The sequence below is a fragment of the Molossus molossus genome, unplaced genomic scaffold (assembly GCF_014108415.1).
Source record: "Molossus molossus isolate mMolMol1 unplaced genomic scaffold, mMolMol1.p scaffold_m16_p_4, whole genome shotgun sequence".
NCBI classification, from domain to species: domain Eukaryota; kingdom Metazoa; phylum Chordata; class Mammalia; order Chiroptera; family Molossidae; genus Molossus; species Molossus molossus.
In genome coordinates this window covers 79713030-79718927 of record NW_023425377.1, presented here as the reverse complement: position 1 = coordinate 79718927, position 5898 = coordinate 79713030, and positions in this window count along the sequence as shown.

Sequence of the window (5898 nt, the reverse complement as noted above, 5' to 3'; positions counted from 1 at the left end):
GGCTAGCCCTGTTCCTGTTTCCACCCTTCCTACCAGTCTCAATGTGGCTTCTGTAAATCTTGTCATAAGACCTCTTCTGTTCAGCTAGTCTTCAATTGGTTATTCAGTTTGATTGTTCTATATTTTAGTGGTAATTCCAGTTTGGCCCTGGGAGGAGAAGAGTAGTTTCTGCCATCTTGGATCAACCATGTGGTTCCGTTTTAAGTAACAGTTTTCTCTTGCTGCTTTCAAGGTCTTCTCCTTGCCTCTGACTTTGGATCACTTGCAGTTTTAATCGTTGGAGACCACTGAGTGTCTGAATGTGCAGTTTGGTGTTTGTCACAAGGAGTCCATGGTCCTCTGTGTCAGGGATCTCCAGGACCACCCTCCTGTATGAGGATTTGCTAAAAGGATTCACAGACGGACTTACTTCAGACAAGTGGTTATACACAGTGTGGCAGTTTATTACAGGGAAAAGAGACATTAAAATTAGTTAAAGAAAAAGGTACATAGGTGAAAACCAATAGAAACTTGGCTCAAACTTAAGTTGTACCTTCTCAACAAATATGTGTGGACAGAGCTTAATGTATGACAACGTGTTTGAAATATTACTAACTTGGGGGCTTCACCGAAGCCTTGGAGTGTGGAGTTTTTTTGAATGGTGACTGACCTTCACCACTCAGTGCTGAGCTCCTCCAGAAGTCTATATGATACAGTGTGCCCCAGGTGGACAAGACAGACCTTCATCATAAGTCACATTGTCAGCATAAAGTCTGGCATGCCCAAGGCCCCAGGCATACACAGACATTCTTATCAGGCAGTGGATTCCAAGGGCCTAGACACTTTCTCCCAGGAGCCAGTCAAGGATCAGTCATAAACAGGGTTCAGTGTTTGGACAACTCAGGCCTGCTGAGTTAGCCTTTTCCTGCATATTTTCAAATGAAAGTGTTTACCTCATTTGTACACCACCTCTCTCAACCCTGCAGTAGAAAGAGTAACACAAGAGTGGTGACATTAAACTGCAGTCAAATGTATAATGTCAGTGGTGCTATTCACTTCACTAGGAAGTGAGTGGAACCGTCAGAGGAGGCCCCTAGCCCTTTCAGACTCACCCATCCCTCTGCACACATTCACATATTTTGGGACTCAGTGATCTTGGAAGATGTGGCTGTGGATTTCACTCTAGAAGAATGGGGCTTTTCTGGACTCCACTCAGAGGAACCTCTACAGAGATGTGATGCTGGAAAACTTACATAAGCTGGCCTCAGTGGGTAAGAATGACATCATTATTTCACTTAATCATTCAGAGAACACTTATTTCTCATCAATGCTGTTCTAAGATTTGACGTTCAAAAAAGAAGTACTTGGTAAATGAGACCAAGATGGTTACAGCCATTATGGACCTAAAATCTAAGGATGTTTCTGTGACAGTGGAAACCTGGGTATAAAACTGAGACTTGATGCTTGTCATGTCTAAAAGATTTGAAGCTTCTTTGGTGTCATTAGTGTAGGTATAGGCTTTATGGGGCATTTTGTTTCACAGAAGGGTTTCTTGTTTGAAGACTTGTGATGGTTGTTAGGGAATTACTCATCATTTTGACCCCTTGAGCCTGTCACTGATGAAGTCTTAAAAACACTCAACTCCTCAATCTTTCTTTGCTCACAGGTGCCTTCCTTATTCTTTACTATAATTATTCACTTTTGTTGTTTCAGATTATGAGACACTGTTTACAGCCATGTGCCCATTATTCAGCAGGATATGTATGAGGAAAAAATAACAAACAGAAAATAGTAAAACTCACAAGAAATAATTCTTATGCCTACATTTTGGCAAATAATGGGGAAGACCAGAGCATTGAAGATGAGCAGCAAAACCACGGGAGACCTCTGAGGTGAGTTGCATTCACAGGAGAAAGTGGTGGTATCCCAGGAGAGAATCTTAGTATGTCATAAAGTTGTAACATATAAAAAATATGATCCTAGCTCTACATTTATTTATTCACATGGATTTAACAGCAACAAAAATTATATTTAAATCAGACATTGAGTGTTTTAAACATAATTCAGTCAGAAACAATAGTGTATGAATAGTGAATATACCTGAACTTTTTTCCAGAGCATTTGGTTTATTCAACTTCCAAACAATATGGAAGGGGTAGGAAAACTTCCTATACACTGAAATACTGAATTGGAGTTAGATGCTTAATTCGAATACTTATTAATTGTTAATAACTAGCGTTTTTCCATTTTCACAGGAATCATATGATGCACAAGCCTATGCACATAATGAAGGGAATCAACATGAGAAACCTTCAGTCATATTCCCAATCTTAATCTGCACACAGCATTTTCTATGGGACTAAAACCATATGAATGCACCAAGTGTGGAAAAGGCTTCACACATCTTTCTTCCCTTAAGAGGCACTTTAGATCTCACCTCGGACATAAACCATTTCAGTGTCAGCAATGCAAGCAGGGCTGCATTTGTCCCTCACACCTGGGAACTCACACTGGGGGGAAACCTATGGATGTAAATTGTGTGGGAGAACCTTTCCTTATTTCTACCGCCTCACTCGACACATCAGGGTGCAGACTACAGAGAAAAATTATGAATGCCAGCAGTGTGTGAAATCCTTCAGTTCAGTGAGCTCTCCAGCCTCACTAGACATGTGAAAACACACACTGGAGACAAGCCACATAAATATAAGAATTATGGGAACACCTTCCTTTCCCCCTCAGCCTTTCAAAGACACATGATAACACACACTGAAAAGAAGCCCTATGAATGTAAACAAAACCTTCAGTTTTCCCCAATCTTTTCTGGAAAGACTCACACTGGAAAGAACCCTATGAATGTAAGGAATGTGGGAAAGCCTTCAGTTGACCTGAAACCTTTCGAGCACAAGTGAGGACACACACAGGAGAGAAACTATACCTGGGAAAGCTTTCAGTTTTCCCAAATCCTTTCAAGGTCACGTGAGAACTCATACTGGAGACAAACCTTATAAGTGTAAACAGTGTGGAAGAGCCTTCAGTTGGTCCTCCACCTTTCAAGAAAATGTGAGAATTCATACTGAAGAGAGACTATGAATGTGAAAGATGTGGGAAAGCCTTTACTTCTTCCAGATGATTTCAAGGTCACATGAGAAGCCACACAGGAGAGAAGCCTTATGAGTGTACACAATGTGGGAAAGCCTTCATTTGGTCCTCATCCTTACAAAAATACCAGCGAATGCACACTGGAGAGAAATCCCACAAAATGTAAACAGTGTGGAAAAGCATTCAGGTGTCCCTTAGCCTTTAGAAACCATGTGAAAATGCACCCTGGATAGCAACTCCATGAATGCATGTAATACTTGAAATCTTTTAGTTAAGTCATTCTTTCTAGAGAGGAATCTTACAACTTTAGATAATGTTGGAAAACCTCATTCTACTTAGTACATAATGCTCCAGGGAAGGAATATTATGGAAGTTATAAATATGGTATTGTGTTGGTCAAAATCTCATCAAACAACCATGACCAGGACCAGGGATGATTTAAAAAATGGATCACTGCCCTGGCCAATTTGGCTCAGTGGTAGAGTATCAGCCCACGGACTGAAGAGTCACAGGTTAGATTCTGGTCAAGGGCATGCACCTTGGTTGCAGTTCATCCCTGGTCCTGGTCATGGTTGTTTGGGAGGCAACCAATCGATGTGTCTCTCTCGCATCAATGTTTTTCTTTCTCCCTCCCTTCCCCCTTCCCACTTTATCTGAAGATAAATGGAAAAAAATCGTCGGGTGAGGATTTTTAAAAAAATGGATCACGCCCTGGCCAGTTTGGCTCAGCGGTTAGAGCGTCGGCCTGCGGTCCGGAGAGACCCGGGTTCGGTTCCCGCTAAGGGCATGTACTTCGGTTGCAGTTTGTCCCCGGCCCTGGTTGGTCGTGTGGTTGGCAGCCACTCGATGTGTCCCTTCACGTCGATGTTTCTCTCTCTCTCTCTCCCTTCCTCTCTCTCCCTCCCACTCTATCTGTACAAAAAATGGAAAAATATCCTCGGGTGAGGATAAAAAAAAAAAAAAAAAAAAAAAAAAAAAATGGATCACTAGGACTTCCGGTCAAGATAGCGGGTAGGTAAACGCGGAATCGCATCCTACCACAACCACATCAAAGTTACAACTAAACTACAGAACAACCATCATTCAAAACCGCCTGAAATCAAGCTGAATGGAAGTCCTACAGCTACGGAATTAAAGCAGCAGCCACATCCAGACTGGTAGGAGGGGCGGCGACGACGGCTGCAGCGGAGGCGGTGGCGCGACGGGCTGGTCCCACACCCAAGTGTGGCGATAAAAATCAGGAGGATACCTCAGCTGGGAAGGTCCTTCCTGAGGACTGAGGGGTCCCCGTCCCACACCAGGTGCCCCGCTCAAGGTTCTAGTGTCAGGAAGAGAATCCCCATAACTTCTGACTGGAAAAACAAGCAGGAACTGAGGCTCAGGGAAGCTGATGCGGCTGGAGCCCCAGGCAGCTCCATAAAGGGCTCGCGCGCAAACTTACCGGACTCTCTCCCTCTAAGCTTGGAGGGGAGGCAGCTCAAGGGGCACCAGAGATAGACAGGGAAGAACTGAGCTGTTTGGTACTGGAGTGAGGGCTGAAGAGGGGGCTTTCTCCAGGACAAACGTGCTGTCAGAGGCCTTTGTTCCTTTGGTGAGCCCTTCCCTGGGGCGGCAGACAGGCGCCATACCTGGGACTCCAGCAACCTGGCTCACACTGGTAGCCCCACCCTGGTGACTCCCTGAGGCCCCGCCCCACCCAACTTTCAAGCCCACCCAAGCTGTTGCCACTTGCTTAACCATAGGATTGGCCTGTCTTGGATCCTGCTTCAGGTTTTTCCTAAATTCTTTCAAACGAGCAGCATCGGGTCTCAGCGAGTCCCATACTTCTCATTAAGTAATACACTGAAACAAACACAGGGAGGCAGCCAAAATGAGGAGACAAAGAAACAGGTCCCAAATGAAAGAACAGAAAAAAACCCCAATAAAAGAACTAAGTGAAAGAGAGATAAGCAACCTAACAGATACTGAGTTCAAAATACTGCTTATAAGGATGCTCAATGAACTTAGTGAGAACCTCAGTGAACTTAGGGAGGGCCTCAAGAACATAAAAAAGGACCAGTTAGAAATCATGGATACACAGTTAGAATTGAAGGAGGCATTAACTGAAATAAAGAATAATTTACACAGCTTCAATAATACAGTATGTAAATCCAAGGAGCAAACCATCGATTTGGAATATAAGGAAGCAAAAAATACCCCATCAGAACAGCAAAAAGAAAAAAGAATCCGAAAAAATGAGGATAGCGTAAGGAGCCTCTGGGACAACTTCAAGCATGCCAACATTCGCATCTTGGGGGTGCTGGAAGGAGAAGAGAGAGAACAAGAAATCGAAAACCTGTTTGAAACAATAATGGCAGAAAACTTTCCTAACTTGGTGAAGGAAACAGACATACAAGTCCAGGAAGCACAGAGAGTCCCAAACAAGATGAACCCCAAGAGGCCCACACCAAGACACATCATCATCAAAATGCAAAAGGTTCAAGACAAAGACAGAATCTTAAAAGCAGCAAGAGAAAGGCAGCTAGTTACCTACAAGGGAGTTCCCATTAGGTTGTCAGCTGATTTCTCAAAAGAAACTTTGCAGGCCAGAAGGGAGTGTCAAGAAATATTCAGAGTGATGAAAAGCAAGAACCTACAACCAAGACTACTCTATCCTGCAAAGCTGTCATTTAGAATCGATGGCCATATACAAACTTTCCCAGACAAGAAAGAGTTAAAGGAGTTCATCACCTCCAAACCATTATTATATAAAATGATGAAGGGTCTTTTTGAAGAAAAAGATAAAATATATGAACAAACAAAATGGCAATGAATACATAT